This window comes from Emydura macquarii, unplaced genomic scaffold (genome assembly GCF_026122565.2).
Source record: "Emydura macquarii macquarii isolate MOO-44397 ecotype Brisbane River unplaced genomic scaffold, CSIRO-AGI_Emac_v2 contig_2205, whole genome shotgun sequence".
Classification (NCBI taxonomy): domain Eukaryota; kingdom Metazoa; phylum Chordata; order Testudines; family Chelidae; genus Emydura; species Emydura macquarii.
This window is the reverse complement of record NW_027132342.1, coordinates 16337718-16356116: the sequence shown is the minus strand read 5'-3', so window position 1 is coordinate 16356116 and position 18399 is coordinate 16337718. Positions and strand designations below refer to the sequence as shown.

Sequence of the window (18399 nt, the reverse complement as noted above, 5' to 3'; positions counted from 1 at the left end):
AACATAACTAGTTGCACACACAGTTTGTTGGAGTCAGCCCATGGGTAGCAGCAATCAAAGAAAGCTGAGGTGTGGTAAATGGATTCTCAAGTCTAATGTTTCCTTTCTTTGAGCTGGTGCAGCTGGGTATGGCTGATGGAGGCCACTCTGTCTTTACAAGTGGAGCATTACAAGGAAATCACTTATGTTTTTTTAACTCATTTAATGGGAGTAACTAAGAGTGTGAAGGAAGGAAGTTGTCAAAGACTCAGCCCTCTCTGGGATGGAGTTAGGGGGCTCTAAGGCACAGTTGGAGGGGATGCCCGCAGGTGCTCCAGCAAAACCAGCCCAGCCCACTCTTGATTTTTTTGTGTGGCCTAATGAACCCCTATATTCACACTCCACACACCCTTGTAATAATCTTTATACAAAATATGCCCTGTGAGGTATCCTCTGAAAATGAATAACTCACTGGTCAATAATATTATGGTGAAATGCAGGTAGCAGCATTATATGTAAAGTTAGGCTCATGATTTCAGTTTACCAGGCAAGCCTGGAGCATGGGTAAACCTGTTTTCTCAAAAACCAATGACAAGCTAATGCCTCTAGCTAGCTGAGGTGCAATCATCTATCAAAGGCCCGTTCTTTGGCCAGGAAGGAGGTAGGAACTAACAGATCTGCATCTTAGCAAACGGTGGCATGGAATCTCTTTTACCACCTGACTCCTTGTCTTCATCCCCACCGCTCAAATGGACTTTAAGGCTAGTCCTCAGGAAAATGCATTTCAAAGGATGACAACTAAAAAAAGGGAGAGTAAAAACAACCTAAGTTATATCTCTATCCATCTCTCTCTCCTTACCTAAGAAGACAGAGTATCAGCTGAAACTTTACCAGCAATGGTGCTGGGAATCTGTTTTAGGTATAAACAAGGAAAGTTCTGTGGCACTTTAAAGACTAACAAATTTAATTTTAGCAGGCATAAGCTTTCCTGAGGCTCAGCTCACTTCGTCAGATGCAGAGGTAGAAATGAGAAACATAGGATCATCATATAAATATGTATTTTAGGTATTTCACCTTGGAAAAAGTCTAGGTTAGCACTTTCTAGTGCCTTTTAGCATTAGAAAGTGTTAAGTTAGTACTAAACTTTTTCTCTTGTAACCCTTTCTGACTAATTTCTCATATTTGTACTCACTTAAAATCGATTTCGTTGTAGATCGGTTTGCTTTAGTCTTTAAGCAGAACTAAGCGAGTGTTGTGAACTGACGGTGTGGGTAACTCCACTGAGGGTAGCAGACTGTGGTATACTGACACCCGTAGAGAGGTAACAGACCTGCTCCAGCTGCACTGTCCAGGGGAGGGCTGGGTGAAATCCAGGCGTGGCACTATGTTGAAACCACCCTGTGAGTAGCACAAACAGCGGCTGGCAGCTAGCATGTGCCTGGGGGTTTGCTGATAGGCTGCTGGGGTCAGGGCTAGTGGAGCAGGGCCGGGGCTATAGGCCGACGCCGAGGGTGTGACCTGCCCAGGGAGGAGGCAGCCGCGGTGCCAGGGCAGCCGCCTAGCCCCCGGCTGGTCTGTCTTGCAGCCTGCCGTAAACACACTGGCTTCCCTGCTCCGTCCTGGGCGCCCGCACACAAACCCTTCCAGTCACTGCCAGCGGGCACCAAGGGAGGGCACGTGCCCCCTGTAGAAGAGACCTGGGCCGAGCTCACGCGGCGGCTGCGGCCAGCTGAGGAGAGGGGAGCGCTGCCCCTTTAAGAGCGCGCTGGTTAGGTCACCCTCTCGCTCCTATCCCCCAGGCGGGGCGGGGCCTCGCGCTCTCTCGCCTGCGCCTGCGCTTGCGCTCTGTTGCCTCCGCGAGACCCGGCTCCGTCCCAGCGTCTCCGGCCCGCGGCGCATACACAGGCACCGGGGCAGCTCCGACCCCGCAGCGCCAGGAGCAGCCGGGCAGCCAGGGACCCGCCGGGGAGGGCGCGGCCTCGCCATGGGCTCGTGAGGGCCCCACCCCTCCCCTGAGCGAGCGGGACGCAGCGGCCCCGGGGGGAGAGGCGGCTCCGGAGCGAGCCCGGCCCCGCCGCACGGTGAGACGGGGCGGGACGCAGCGCCGGGTGGCCCGGTGCAGTGCGGCTGGCCCAGGGCGGTGACACTGAGGAGCTCGGCGCTGGCTGGCACGGGGGTGGTGCTGCGGCGAGGGACCGATCGGCACGGTGCGGAGCGGGGCTGGGTGGCGTGGTTGCGGGTTGGCCCGACGTGGGGTTGGATAGCAAGACAGTGGGTGACAACACGGCGTGGTGCCGGGCGGCCCAGTGCTGTACTGATTGGCATGATGCAGGGTGGCACGACGTGGGGTTGGTTAGCAAGGGGCTGGGTGGCACGGCGTGGTGTGGCGCTAGGTTGGCCCCGAAGGGTAGCGATTGGCTCATGGGGGGACTGGCATGGTGCTGGCTGGCACTGAATTATCTACCGTGGAGAGGGGTGGTGTGGCATGACCGTGCTGAGTGGTCTACTGTATTGTTACTGTTAGTGAGGGGTATGTTTATAGGATGAGTTATGGATCTAAAAGGCATGTATTTAGAATAATAAGGGGGCTGCGTGTGTTTAATATAAGGCATGTGTATGTGCAGCATGTATGTATGTAATCTTCTGTGAGGTGTGCTTGTGTGGCATAGGGGAGTAATATACAATATGATAAACACTGTTGAATGCATTGTATGTGTGATAGCAGGTCTATAGCATGCAGTGACAGAAACAGTAGTATGGACATATGGTCCTTGGGGCTTGTTTACACTCATGGTTATACCTGCAAAACTTTGTCGCTCTGAGCTTTGGGGAAAAAAAACACCCCCCGAGCGATAAATGTTTTGCTGGCATAAGCATCAGTGTGGACAAACCCTTATAGTGCCTGTACAACTTGACCAATCTTAGTGGAGCACACAGTGCTCTTAGAACTTCAGGTGTTCTGTAAGATGAAATTCAGTGCTGATAGATGCAAAGTGATGCACTTGGGAAGAATAAAGTGAAAAACTTATATGCCATGTTGAGTTCTGATGAACTGTAACTCAGGAGAACGATCTGAGCTATTGTGGACAGCTCCATAAAAACCACTAGTCCACAAGCAGCAAAACAGGTATGCAAAGAAGGGGAGCTGGGATAACTAAGGAAAATATTGAAAATATGGTGCTGATATAAATCCATATACATGATCGTATGGAATACTAACAAAAAGACAGCAAAAAAATAGAGGAGACTCAGAGAGAAGCAATGAAAATGTGTATGGAGCTGGCTGGAAAAAGAGTTCAGTTTCACCAAATTTTTCTGCCAGCTGGCTAGTCTGGCTACTCTGCAGCCTGTCTAGCAGTCAGGGGAGCCTGGGCTTGCAGGGTCTGCGGCACCAGAACTGTGCACCCAGCAGATTGCTACAGGGCCAGGACTTCTTTCCCTTTTGCAGAGAATTTTGAAATTTTTGGTTTTGGTTCTTAATCAGAATCAAACCAAATTTCAAGATACCAGTCCTCTGTGAAATGGAATTACTTTTTTCCACCCAGTTCAACTGTGTTGGTTTATTAAAGCTCTTTACTAGCTATGCTAGTCTTAAACCAATGGCCTTTTGGGTTCTGTGGTGGCATGCCTTATTCTTTTTTTCATTCCATGTGTCCTCATTTATATCTGCAATGGTGGATATGGAAATGGATCGCTTTCTTTACCTGACTGCTCCTCCTAGTAGAGGAGTCTGTTTCTATTCCCAGCAGTTCAAAGGAAGTCAGCAAGCTCTTGCTAGTGAAAGACATGGCTGGTAGGAGAAATGAATTTTATTTTGTGTTTTTATTGCTATTTAGCACCAGCTTAGTTCAGGACCCTGCTGTGCTAGGTACTGCACATACACACAGCAGGAGGGAGACCCTGCCCTGAAGAGTATACAGTCTAAATCAGTGGCTCTCAACCTTTCCTGACTACAGTACCCCTTTCAGGAGTTTGATTAGTCTTACATACCCCCAAGTTTCACCTCACTTAAAAACGACTTGCTTACAAAATCAGACATACAAATACAAAAAAGTGGCACAGCACACTATTACTGAAAAATTGCTTACTTTCTCATTTTACCATATAATTATAAAAATAAATCAATTGGAATATAAAAAATATACTTACATTTCAATGGATAGTACATAAAGCAGTATAAAACAAGTCGTATGAAATTTTAGTTTGTACTGACTTTGTTAGTGCTGTTTATGTAGCCTGTTGTAAAACTAGGCAAATATGTAGATGAGTTGATGTAGCCCCTGGAAGACCTCTACGAAGCCCCAGCGGTATGCATACCCCTGGCTTAGAACCGCTGGTCTAGATAAGTGAGACTGGTGGGAATGAGTATTCCCATTTTACAGATAGGGAAGTAAGGTACAGAGAGAGTAAGGGCTTGTCTATGTGAACAGTTACGGCATGGCAAGCTGGGATGTAAATCTCTCTGATGCTAGCTGCCATGCACTGACTGTCCTTTTCGACCCTGCAATGCCCTACCTACCCTGCCCTCTTCCTAATTCTGGTGTTGCTGGATGTGAGGCCTCAGGATTTCCTTTATTCCCCTGGGACGTTTGCTCTCTCCCAACAAACCCCATCCCGGTCCTCAACAGGGGGACTCTACGCTCTGCTCCATGCCAACCCCAACTCCTCCTCTTTGGAACCCCTCAGGATCCCCATTTGGACAGGTCTCACCTGCTGCAATGCCCCGGATTCCGCAGCTCCTCTTCTCCATGGTCTGCTGCAGACACCACTTCCGGGCCTCCCTGCTCAGCAGGGGCACTTTTGCTAATGGCACTTTTTGAAACTTCAACCTTCCTGGGAAGTGCTGCTGAGAGCCAGGAGCCAGCACCCCTTCCTGGGATTGAGGTATCTGGCTGCACCTGTTGGCTATCCAGCCCACAGGCAGTGCCCTCCCCTCCCAATGCCTCATCCCACTCTGCCCCCTTCCTGGCCCTGGCATCATTGGATGTGGGGTTTCGCCTGCCCATCTGTGTGTGTGCATGGGTGGCTCAGAAAATGATAAGGTAGAGACTGATTGGAGAGGGCTGAGCCCCTCTAGTCCTAGCCACCCTCTGCCTATGCACGTTTCAAAGTGGGATAGAGCAAAGCATACTCCAGAGCTTTTAGTGTGCGGCAGCAAGGTCTGCACAGACACAGTGCACAGCAGGCTAACCTGAGAGAGATTTACACCCCAGCTTGCTGCGCGTTAACTCTTCATATAGAGAAACCCTAAGTGACTTGCCCAGGATCACACAGGAAATCTGGCAGAGCAGAGAATTAAACTTAGATGTCCCAAGTCCCTGGTCGGTGCATTAACCCACAAGACTATTCTGGTAATGGCTATATATTGAAATCAGGTAAGACAAGTGTTCTCATGTGTCAATCATGCGGGAGTCTGCTATGGCTGCTTCTCAGATGTCTTTCAAATCATTAAGACTAAACTGAACACTGGAGAATGTGCTGCAAGGAACAATTAGGTGTGTGTGGGGGGGGGGAGGGGTGTTAAAATGTGACCTACTGACAATAGGTCTTTCCCCACCTTCCTGTAATTTTTAAAGAATCTGTTTCATTTGAAGTTAGGACATTTAAAAAAGTGAAATGTGAATGCTTCTTTTCCACTTGTGCCACCCTTTACCTCCTTTCTGACTGCTCTATGGATGTTCAATGACTCTGAAGCACTCCATATGGTCTCTTGCCTGAGGCTACAGGTTGGTCTCTGAAAGTATGGATTACATACAATTACCCAATCAGGTATGCTACTTTGCTGCTGTGCTATAGAAGCTTCTTTGTGCGTATGAATACCACTGACTACTCTTGTAATGAATCTTCTGTGTGTAATTGTACACTGAGGTTTAAAAACTAAAGTTTTTTTGCAGGCTATAGTGACTGCCTCTGATGTCAGCTTTTTGAAGGTCTGGGTGTTCTAGGGAGCAGCGTTCTGCTGTCTTGCTCACCCATCCGTTTTACCTTTTCTGTTGACCTTACGTGCTACATCTCATTCCTCTTTCTTCTCCCATGACCCCTGGGTCTCTGTTCTCCTGTGCTGGAAGAGCAGCTTCCTGCCAAAGCACTCGGAACTTGGTTAAAATAGTCTGAAATAGATCATAGTAATAAAATAGTTTAAACAAAATATTTAGCTAAAACAGCCATAAAACAGGACAGCAGCTGCGACTGAGAACACCATTTAGTAAAGCTTTTCCAATTCTAGGTTGGAAATTGGAAGGGAGAGATTGAGGCATGTATCTGGGTACTGCATATTCCACTCCCTGAAGGTCATTGCAGCATGAGCTCAGTCTGCTTAAGCAATGATGGTGGGGCTTCTGAAAAGGGAACGATGTTTCAGAACACCTACCAGTATTGGTGGGGATGAGGTTCAAGGAGAAGAACTCATCTATATCTAGGTTTCCCACTATTTAAAACAACAGGGTGTTGATAAGATGTTTGTTTGTTTGCTACAGTGCAAGTGAAGGACTGAGTAGGCAACAGAGCAACCTGTATCCAGGGAGGATGCATTGTGCAGACAAGTCCCTGAGAACCTCACTGCAGCTGGGCATGACAATGCCTTTATAACCCCTGAGGGGGATAATTTACAGGAAATTTGAAGGAGGAAATAACTACTAACACATTCTGCCTGCAGCACTGAATATTCTTTAAACCATACCATGGCTGGTGTTGGATTTTTATCCTTCACCCTCCCTCCCCCCACTGAGTAGTGACAGCAGCAATATTTGAGAGATCAGAAATGTCATATGTAAGACACAGGAGGTAATTGTCCCACTCTGCTCAACGTTGGTGAGGCTCAGCTGGAGTACTGTGTCCAGTTCTGGGCATCACACTCTAGGAAAGATGTGGGCAAATTGGAGAGAATCCAGAGGACAGCAACAAAAATAACAGGTTTAGAAAACCTCATCTGTGAGGAAAGGTTAAAAAAACTGGGCATGTTTAGTCTTGAAAAGGGGGACAGATAAGTCCTCAAATATGTTGAGATGTTCTAAAGAGGATTGGGATCAATTGTTCTTCATATCCACAGAACGTATAACTAGAAGCAAATGACTTCAGCTATCAGGGTGGATAAAAATCAATTTTAAAAAAAATTAAAATCAGATTTTTTTGATTGTGCTGTTTAAATTATATTTTTTTCTGTTTCAAAAGTAGACCTGTTCAAAATGAATAAAAACTAGGCGGGAATGAGATCTGCTTGTTTTAAAAGTTTGAAGGACAACCTAAGTAACTTAGGAGACTGTCATTTTCAAGAGACATAGGCAAGTAGGAACTAAGCTCCAGCACTTTCGCTTAGGCATATATGAAGATTTTCCCATGATGACCTGAAATCAGTTTAATTCACTGACTACAGTTAATCCTTCTGTCCCTTTCATAAATCATTTAGTTGTAAATGTGGAACATGTTTTGATAAGAGAAATATATGTATCCAAAACATTTAAGGTTGTTTTGTTTAACAAAAATACATCTTATATGTTGTTTAGTTTGTTTAATTAAATTCCAGTTACCGTCCTAATGCAGCTTGACACAGATAATGAGCAAAAATTAATTATCTAGTAAATAAGCAATATATCATTCACCATTTTCTAACATACTAAAATGTACAAATTATAAGAATCTGAAAATATTAAGCTATATAAGTGCTTAAATAAATGTATATAATTAACCCTTCTAGATAGCAATAAGATGTACCAAATCTCGTTTAAAGGCTCTATTTAGTGTATAAATCAACATTTTAATGGTTATATCGATCAATGAAAATGCATCTTTCTAAGAAAATAACTGCAGTACAAAAGGAAAAGTTGATTAAAATTGATTTTAAATTGAGGCTAGACATGTGGTGATTTAAATCACAGCGATTTAAATCAATCCATTCTGGCAAGCAAGGGAGAGTTAGGTTAAATATTCGGGAAAACTTTCCAACTATAAGAATAATTAAGTACTGGAATAGGTTACCAAGGGAGGTTGTAGAATCTCTGTCACTGGAGGTTTTTAAGAACAGGTTAGACAAACATTTGTCAGGGATGCTCTGGGTTTACTTGTTTCTGCCTCAGAATGTGTGGACGGGGAGGGGGAAGGTGGAGTAGATGACTTCCCGGAGTCCCTTTCAGTCATACCTTTCTATGATCAGCCAGCAGGAGTTGTTGCATAATAGAGGGTGACCAAGAGCAGGGAGCGATGTGTTATTGTCTCTCCTTCCTGCTTCCAAGCTAAAGAGACTCCCCTCCTCCTGGGGATGTTGTTCCTATAGCATTCCCATCTGGATTTGGTGGCAAAGGGCAGTCTCCGCAGTTTAGGAATGAAGGGATAATTGCAATGTATTGTCTAGAGCTGTGGTAAAGCTTTCCAAAGGAAATGGGGCTGAACAACACCCTAAAGACTGATGTCCCCCTGCTCCATTCGTGGGGTTTTAAAAACATGAAATTAGAACTATTGGAAGCTGCTGAGTGGATTACTCAAGAGTCTACAGTAGCCATTGTCTATTTATCCTCAGAACGGGTACCGGACAGGCAGTACTAGTGTAAGCTGCGCCCACATTGCTTCCAGCCAGTGGCCCTGGATGAACCATCTCATGTGACAGATGGGACCGGTGTTTCTGACTCCATGGCTCATCCAGTCCTTGTTGCCTCTGTATGTCTTTGTCAACAAGGTTTCAGTTAATGCTAATTGTGATAGCTGTTTAGGCTGTTGTGACCACCTGCCCTGCTAGAGAGTGGGCTGAGCCTCCCAGCTTGTTTGACTCAGACCATCAAATGACAATAACTTGCTATTAGCGTTTTAGGCTGAAATTTTCAAATATGGCTGCCAAAAGTTAGTCACTTACATTCCTGTTTAGGTGCATACATCAAAGGGGTTTGATTAGGCACCCACGTTTGAAAATGTTGGTCTTAGGTTTTTTTTAAATGTCTGCTTCTTTCCCCCCTTGCCCCTGCATATGGTTTCTGTGGCTAGAAAATGCATTATTATTGCTCAAGTCTGACGTTAGAATTGCTTTGGAATATATCACTGTTATCTCTTGGGTCTCTCAGTTTGAAAAACAGTATCTTTGACTTCTTCCACAGATCTGCAACCTCTCTGGGCTGCTTTACTGTGGCTCGTAAGAAAGATTAAACTGCTTCTAGCCACTCGGCAGTGCAAGAACCCTGGGAATGATGGGTTGGGCCTAGGATTTTTTGTTGAATGTTTGCCTCTGGTTGGCCCATTGGTGCTGTCTTTCTCTGTTATTCCTGTTGAGATATGACACTAGCTTCTCCCTTCAAGAGTTGCTTTCTGCTTTTGAACGTCTAAATTGAAGTCTTTGGGTAAAGGATGACATCCTAAAGTGATGGGCCACTGGCTGATCTTTTAACTAGCTAAAGTGTGACACTGACACATCTAGGCTTGCAGCATCGCTAAGGAGAAAGAACTCCCCCTCCAAGAGCCCAGGGAGTCCTGATTCTGCTCTTAGAAATGTACATCTGTTATAATAGTTTGATCTTTTTCATTGTTCTTGATCAAGTGAGGGAGAGGAGGAGGAGAGGGAACAAGATTGAAGAAATTGGTGAGGCACAGTGTTTCTGGGAATTACCAAGGGTATGTACTCTGTGCCCTTTTGTCCTAAAGTCCTCAAGAACAACCACCTCAAATGCTGTATTAAAAACAAGAACAAGATGATTTTATGATCAATAATACCATTTGTAGTATGTGTGCTAAGAGAAGGACAGCTGAATTTATTTATAGGCATGTTTATAGTGCATATCTCAGTAATAGCTGAGCACCTTTGCATCAGGGAATCTCATGCCAAAGTCAGAAGAGATGCTTCTGCCCCTACTCTCCTCCATGTACATCACTACACAGTTGAGTAGGTGCATAACGAGGTGCCCAGCTTGTTCTGAGGCATTGGAAGCTGTTTGATAAAATGATGCTTGGATCTGATATGGCAGATCCTGTGTGGTAATTGTGGTAAATGCCTGCTCTAGTGTGAAAGTTACCACCCTGTGCAACTTGATGGGTGGCTGCCACTAGTTGTGGGCTACTGAACGGCTTCACTTTTGATAGCACACTGGCCTGTTTAAGTGCTATTGACCAATTTTATTCAACCCTCTCTCTCTGTCCCTTCATCTTGCTTCTAAGAAATTAATGGAAGCAACATGGAAAGGGATACGATGCAAGTGAAAGGGAATCTGGGTTAAGTTCCTGTCACATCTTTGTTTCTGAGAATTTGGAAGATTGAAAAGAAACCTCCTGTCATGTTTTGTAAATGCTCATTTCAAACACCACCCTCTTGAATTCAGTTTTCCCACCTGCTGTCATGGAACCACTACTTTGTTGTCTCCTTGTGGGGGGAGGACAGGAATGGAGTGTATACGTGGGTTGGGGCTGGCTGGGATGTGGGAAAGGAACACACCTCACCCCACAAATGTGTTTTATCACATTTTCAAAGAGGGATTGGAAGGTTGGGGACATCCCTCCCCCTCTCATTTCCTGTCTCCTTCCAAAAAAGGGACTGGTTGTGGGATTCTGACCTATTATAATGTGGGTCAGTCCACCAAAAAAAGGCAGGGAGAGAGACAACAGAAATTAATAGAGCAGAAAAAACTCTGTGGGAGGATGAGAGCGCGGCTTTGGGTAGAAGAGATTTATTGTCGATCCTGAGTTTCTGAGGTGGGGGTAGTGGAAGCTCTTTTTCAGGATGACTTTGTGTATTTGATTAGTAAGGAGTGGGGGAGACTAATAGCAGAAGGGGTAATTTTGGTGGGACCAATAGGATGGGCAAAAGGGGGCAACTTTGGTGTGTGAGGTGGAAGGAGGTAAGATTTGCTTATTTCTTCTGAGTTTAAGATTAATTGAAATTAGGAAAGAAATTGTATCACAGAAGATGTGGAAGATTAAATTATTTGTGTACAATGTACTCCGCTTATGTGCATAACCATGGGATCATCCCTTGAACGTACACTTCGTGGGAATATGCCACTGCCTGAGTCAGGCATTTAGAGGACTGAACTGCTGTATGTTCTCTCTGCTAAGATTAATGTTTTGCTCATTCGTCTCACCATTACAGACATTTTTTCATGTTCCCCTTTATGTTTGAGTGACATTTTCTGCCTTTTGTTTTAATGCATGTACTGTAGCTGTTTAGAAAGGAAATGATGAATGGACAAAATCTCATAAGTATTCAGACTGATCAGTTCTCCAGAGGAATAACACTTTTAAAAGCCACATTTGGACATCTATTTGCTATGCAATTAGTTGATACGAAGTCTAGTGGCATGTGATAAGAATTCTGTAGCTATGTAATTAAGTGCATATGCTTGGGTGGAGTTCAGTGTGTGTGAATGTTCGGACACGTGTCAATTCCAAAAGCATGTGAAACAGGTGATCTATGACTCTTTTATTGGCCTGAGGTTAGCTTTATTTCTTGTGAGTGGCAAATCCGTGAGTGAGTTACACGGGTCATCCCAATCAAACATCTATACCATGCGATCATTTAGTCTGTAGATGCCACATATTTAACTGAAACTGTTTTAGAAATGTTTTGGAGAGTTTTAAATATTATTGAATCTGTCCTCTCTCTCTCTCCTTGTAAGCCAGGTGCTTTTGTTGTGAGTCCAGTTGCACAGGACTCAGAGGGAGAAAAACTAAAATTAGTAATAAGTTTATAACTCTTGATTTCTTTGATTGCTGCTACCTATTTGGCTGGCTCTGGGCTTGTCTAGATGGCAAGTTACTGTGCTGCAAGCCGGGGGGTGGTATAATGAAAGTGGCTACATGCCATTGTGGGCAATCTGTGACTACTGGCAGCAAATCTTTCCAGGAGTGGGTGGGCAAGGTTCTGTGGCCTGCAATGTGAAAGAGGTCAGACTAAATGATCATGATGGTCCCATCTGATCTTAAAGTATGGGAAGGTGTGAATCTATAGTGCGCCAGCTTGCCTTGCAGTAAACATCCCAGATGGACACTGCTTCAGCATAATGAAAGTCCCAGATGTTACTGCGTGGCAAGCAGGTATATTATAGATTTACTCCGTAGCTATCAATGACGTAGCTTGCCACATAGACAAGCCCTTCATCTGTGAAATGTACACATACCTAGTCTATACTAAAACTTCCTCTTGTTACTTTGTCCTTCCTTCCCATCTGCTCATTTGTCTGATCCACTGATTATGTCTTGACTTTTTCGATTGTAAGCTATTTGGGCCAGAGACTGCCATTTACTATGTATTTGTACAGTACCTAGCACAATGAGGCTCTGATATCAGTTGGCCAGTTGGTTTATTTTTATACAAATAAAAAATCTTTTTAAAGTCCGAATTCTAAGGACCCTCCAGAGGTAAAAGTGGATGTGTGTGACCCATTGACAGGATGGATAAAATCAATTTTTTAAAACTGGATTTTTGTATTTTGCTTAAATTATATTTTTTTAAATAAATCTGGTTAAAATGAAATCCAAACTGAATATAATACATTAACGCCTAAACTTAATCTTAGTATAATCTGTTAAAACGTTTAAATAAAAAATAAACGTGCCGAATCCATGAGCTTTTATCAAAAAAGGAGTTAAAGGCTGTTTCGGTATAAAGAAATAATCGGGGGGGGGGGGGAGACAGCTAACTTTTGAGGTCAAGCTTTATAAATTTGGCATAGTAGGTCATGTATTAAGGGTTTGTTTGTTTAATAAGAGTAAATTTGTATGCTGTTGTGTGTTTTTAATTAAATTCTAGCTACTATCCCAATGCAGCTTGACACAAATCATGAGCAAAAAGTTAGTTATCTAGTAAATAAGAAATATATCATTCACCATTTTCTAATATACTAAAATGTTAATAACAATCTGAAAATGTTAAGCTATATAATTGTTTAAATTATATATATATATATAGTTGTATTGCTACCCTCCTAGGTAGCAAAAAAAAGTATACCAAGTCTAGTGTAAAAACTCTATTTAATTGTAAATCAACATGTTTTAATGGTTATATCAACCAGTGAGAATGCATCTTTTAGATAATAACTGAAGTACAAATGGAAAAGTTGATTAAAATTGATTATTTAAATAGAGGCTTTCCACTTGATGATTTTTGAATCAGTGATTTAAATTGCCCTGAGGTAAATCAATCCACCCTGCCCTTTTGGAAGCTGTAAAGCCCCCTTTTCCAGCTCTAGAAAGCTCTCAGTTTTAGACTAATTGCAACAATTCAGACCTTAGACTCATTGCTGGTGGTGGACTGAGCATTGTCTCTTCTCGATCTCTGACCAGCGACCAGGTAATTTTAGGGAGAAATTCTGGTAGCAGGTGTGGGAAGGAAACTTTTTTGTGGAAGGTTAATTTAAACAAAAATTAAATATGATGGTGGTTTGAAGCTGCTTAGAAGTTAGGAATGTTGGAATGCTGTGGAGATGGATTAGTGGGGAGAGGACAAGTGAGACAAGTGCACGAGAGGTTCTGTTTAGCACATGATTATCACTGTGTGTGCTGTGGAATTTGACCCACAAGGAATCCCATACGGGATTTCCAGGATAACAATATTGTTGAGGTGAATATATCTGATTAGATCAAGTTTCACTTGCCGGAAGGAGGCTTAGCTGGTACAAGCTCTTCTCTGGCTAGCTTTGCATATTGCTCCTTGCTCCTTCAGCTCTTTGAAAGGAAATGCTTCAACCTCAGCTGAGATGATCTATTTTAAAAACACAGATTGCATTTGGAGATGGCAAAGAACCACATATAATTTCTTGTTCCCTTTCCTAATTACTTCGGGGGCAAAGTTAGCTCTCTCTGTTGACCAGAATATAGCTGGTCTTGTTATAAACTGGGTCCAGTTCAGAACAGGTCAAATGAGACTTAGATATTTACGAGGACAGAGTTAAATTCTGTAGGATCCTGAGCCTAGTGTGTGCCTAGATAGCTTGAGGAAGTCTGGTGGGGGTGTCTGAGCTTCAGCTGACTCCTAGGGACTAAAGGACTTTCCTGCTGCACTATTTTTGTTAGGCTACTGCACCAGAAGTGTGCTTTATGTAATAAATGCACCTACATATCCCTTTTAGTTAACGGTTTTGAATTCTAAATTTGTTTTTGGTGAAAGATGCTGGTTTGACAATGTTGGAGAGTGATGGCCCCTGTGTTTCCAGAAGTGGTACAGGACTGACAATAGCAAAGCATACATTGCTGCCTGACAGTGTGCCTAAGCCCTGACACGAAGGGATCAACTGGACTGAGGCTATATTTTCTGTGCAAAAATAATAATCTAAAAATACACTTTATTATTTATGTTGGGAAAGTTATCTTGATGTAAAATCCTAGTGGAGACAGGGACGTTTTACCTCAGTGTAGCTAGTCAAGGTCAACTCCTGAGCAACAAAAATGATAAGTTTTCAAAAACCAGACCTATGAGGGAAGGTTAAAAAAATGGCATATTTAGTCTTAAGAAGAAAATACTGGGGGGACCTGATAAGTCTTCAAATATGTTAAGGACTGTTATAAAGAAGATGGGGATCAATTGTTCTCCATGTTCACTGAATGGGCTTAGTCTGCAGCAAAGGAGATTTAGGTTACATATTAGGAAAAACGTTCCAACTATAAGGACAATTAAACTCTGAAAGAGGCTTCCAAGGGAGTTGTGGAATCCCCATCATGGAGGTGTATAAGAATAGGTTGGACAAATATTCGTCAGGGATGATTTAGGTCAGGGGTTCTCAAACTTTCTTTTCTGGGACCCCCTTTGAAAATATTTCAAGCTGTGACAATCTCCTCCCTCCCCACATGCCATGTCACCCTTACTTCTGCTGTGCTGCTGGGGGTGGCGTTGCCTTCAGAGCACCTGGCCAGCAGCTACCGTTCTCTGGCCACCCAGCTCTGAAGGGCTCTGGCTGTCAGCCATGCGCAGGCCTGACAGCTCACAACCCCCTCCCCCATAATAACCTCATGACCCCTTGAGGGATCCCAACCCCCAGTTTGAGAATCCCTGCTTTAGGTTTACTTGGTCCTGCCTCAGTGCCGGGGATTGGACTTGATGTCCTTTCAAAGTTCCTTCTACCTCTATATTTCTGTAATTCTGTTCCCCCCACCCCCCCACACCCTTGTGGTTTATCTTGATTAGATGCATACATGTAAAAACTATACTGCATTGTTTCCTGTAGGATTTTACAGTGAGAGATCATTGCAAACCCCCTTTTTTCCATAGTGAAGGCATAGCCTGATACTCCCAAACTGACTTCAGGCAGATATCGGATGATCACTTTCAGCCACTGCTAATTTGGTTTGTATCTAAACCACTGCCTGAGAAGTGAAAAGATTCCTATCCTGTTGTAAAGAATAGATTAGTGGGCAGAGGGCCATGGTGTCCAGGAGAGAACATCCTCCTCCTTCCCCCTTTTTCTCTGCTGCTTTTGAGATTCTCAGGATACCTCTGTGTGGCAGCAGGAGTTTCAAAGCAATTGGCTGAATAATCCTGTGTGGGACTTATAGATTGTTTCCATGTCTGATAGGGATGTATGTATCTGTGAGCCCACATGCACATTACATCTATCTAGATGAATTCCTGTTAAAGAAATGGGATTTTCCATTCACCAAGCCATGTACATATTTTTCCTATGATGTTCTTCACACCTTGTTTTTTAATACAAACACTTTCCAGGGAAAGTGTAGTTGTGAATTGAAGATGGAGAAGGTTTTAAGGTAAGATTTAAAGAGGGGAAGTGTCTCAGAGGCAAGAAATGGAGGAAAATTCCAGATTGGTGGAGCAGAATATGTGAGAGGTCAGTTCTGCCCCCTTCACCTCACCCCAGAGTAAGGGAGAGCTACTGCAAGATAGACACAGAAGAAGGCAAGATTGGAGGAGAAGATGGAGCAGGCTCAGGGAGTAGTTCCAAAATTAAGATTGCCCCCTCATGTATATAAATTACAATTAAGTCTTGAATTACACAATCACCTACTATTTCTCGAGTACACTACATAATTTTTACTACAGCCGGAGAGGCACATGTCAGACTGGTAATGTTTTTCTTGTTGTTTTCTATTTATGCTAATGTTATTGTCGTAATGATTCTGTATATCTTTACTGAATTAGACAGGATAACTTCTCTTCCCTGTAAGGTATGTATTCTGTTAATTTTGCAGGATGCATATACTACATTCTCTTCTCAGTCAGCAGCACAGCTTTCCTTTGGTGCATTTCAGAAGAGGGAAAGTTAACTATGAAGCTAACTTACCTGCAAATTTTGGTGACCTATATATCTATCAACATTTCATTATTTCTTAATCTGCGGTCAGTTTTGTCAATAAAAACAAACAAACAAAAAAACCTTACTGTGCACTTTTCATACAAACGACTTTCCTGGGCTCTGGTATACACAGAGTAGAATACAGTACTCCAAAATGTTACATGTGTTTAAGGCTAGAAAAATATATTACAGAATACAATTTGAAAACTAAGTAGAAGTAAAGATTGTGTTGTAATGTATAGTCACAAGGGGGCAGTATTAAGATTGCACATACAATCTCAATTTGAGTGTCTTCCTGACTTTTGAGTGCTTAACTATACAACCTTTATATTTGTAAAATTCAATAGTAAACAACCTAAGTGGTTCTTTTAGAGAGAGAGACAAAAAACCATAAAGGAGAAGTTTTACTTTCCAGGCCTTTGCACCTCTGCTGGCCAGCAAAAAATTGTAAAAAGTGTTTCAGATCATTGAATTTAGAGAGTTTGGTTAAAGAACAGTGGAAACCACTGTCCCATTCCTGCATGCCTCACCAGGCCCAGAGCAGAGGGCCAGTCCCCTGTGAACTTCAGGAGCTCTGTAGTTTGGAATGGTGCTAATAGCAGCTTCCTCATCTGCAGAGCTCCTGAGGTGTATTGGAGCAAGGATCCCTACTTCGTAGCTTAGGAAGTCCACAGATCCTCCCTCGACACTTGTATGGCTTACAAGGCCTGCAGAGGTGGCAGCGGTTTTTATTGTGGTTCTAGTTCACTTGGCCATTGTCCTTTTATACTAAGTGAACATCTGAAAATTTCCGCACCTTGGCTAACACAAGCTCAGTTGTGTCACTATTAGCAACGTTGGGATCGCTAGCGTGGATGGGGTTAAGGCTGCCAATGTGGTTTTTAGCAGCATTTTAATTAGATTTGATCCCTGTAGGGATCAAGTGAAATGGGGCTAAAAAAACCAGTGTAAGCAATTAAAACCCAATCTGCACTAGAATTCCCAGTGTTGCTAGTACTGATGCAGCTGCATCAGTGTTAGCTAGAGTGGGAATTTTTTGGTACACATTTCCTAGTGTAGACTGCACTGGTGTGCAGGAGCTCTCTTTCAACCCCTTCACATCTTACAAGATCTGCAGAAGTGCTTCCCTTCAGCCCCTCTAGTCCCTACAGATTTGCAATATCCTGGCTAGCTGGATGTTTCACTATGTTAACCATGGATGCATCTGCTGTGAACCCTATCTAGATAGGCACCTTATGAGCTTTGTGGAAAGACCTATTGCTTGTGCTTAGTATGGGCTTGTCAAAGGCTTAGAATGCTGTCAAATCAAAACCAGTTTCCTCCAGAACTAGCAAAGGCCCTGCTGCTCAGTGAGGACAACTTACATCCAAGATTCAGTGTTCAAACCTTCAGCCATTTTTTCCTGTAAGGCTGTCTGATTTTTTTAAAAAGTGAGGGAAAACTGTTCAGCTATTTTTGAGCATGAGAACACATTTTTCTATTCTAAAAAAATTCTTGTGACTTTTTTAGAATAGGAAAAGTGTGTTCTCATGCTCAAAAAATAGCTGAACTGTCTTCCCTCACTTTTTTTTGTTAAATCACCCTTGAGCAGAGATCAGGTTGAAACTTTGCTTGAAGTGGGAATGTTTCAGAAAAAGTGCAGCAATTGGAAGAAAAAAAAAAAACCCATAAAAAGGAAGGATTGGAAATTATTTTGCAGATCCACATACGATATGTTTTCGTCTCAGCCATCAGCTAAACCAGTGTTCGGTGCATTTCAATAGAGAGGAATTTTAATTGTGAAGCTAACTTACCTGCAAATTTTGATGACTTGTATTAATGGACGAGCTAGTTAAAAAGGAACTCAGCTATTTCCCCCCAATTTACCTTTGTTTTCCTTCTTCTTAGAACGGCTTGATCTACACTACAGCGTTAGGCCAACATAAAGTAACTTACACTGATATAATTATGTCAGCATACGTACTACATCCTTGCTCCCATGGATGTAGGTGCTCTACTACACCCGCGTAATAACTCCACCTCCACAAGAGGATGGTGTCTGTGTAGTTAGGGCGGGTTACTTACATCAGCAGTTGGCTGTCATTCTTGTCAACTTCACTACTCCAAGCTAGAGCTGTGAAATTGACAAGAAAGCAGAGTGGGTGGAGGGCTCCAGCCAGAACCCAGCTGTCCCCTGAGTCTGGCTCCTCCAGGTGCCCCTCTTCCCCTG

General features: G+C 43.2%; 1 protein-coding gene and 1 long non-coding RNA gene across 2 annotated transcripts in view; one reads left to right on the top strand and one right to left on the bottom strand.

The window, feature by feature from the left end:
- Positions 1-546: 546 nt before the first annotated feature.
- Positions 547-1342, bottom strand: LOC137160465 (uncharacterized). Its single transcript, XR_010921886.1, has 2 exons — positions 1172-1342; positions 547-777 (listed from the first exon to the last, which is right to left on the bottom strand). It is a non-coding gene; the product is annotated as an uncharacterized lncRNA (long non-coding RNA).
- A 570-nt stretch (positions 1343-1912) lies between these two features.
- Positions 1913-18399, top strand: part of TMEM184B (transmembrane protein 184B) — a 40821-nt gene continuing 24334 nt past the window's right edge. Inside the window, exon 1 of the mRNA XM_067559475.1 lies at positions 1913-2060. The gene's annotated coding sequence lies outside the window, so the exon portion shown is untranslated. The remainder of the gene's footprint in view (positions 2061-18399) is intronic.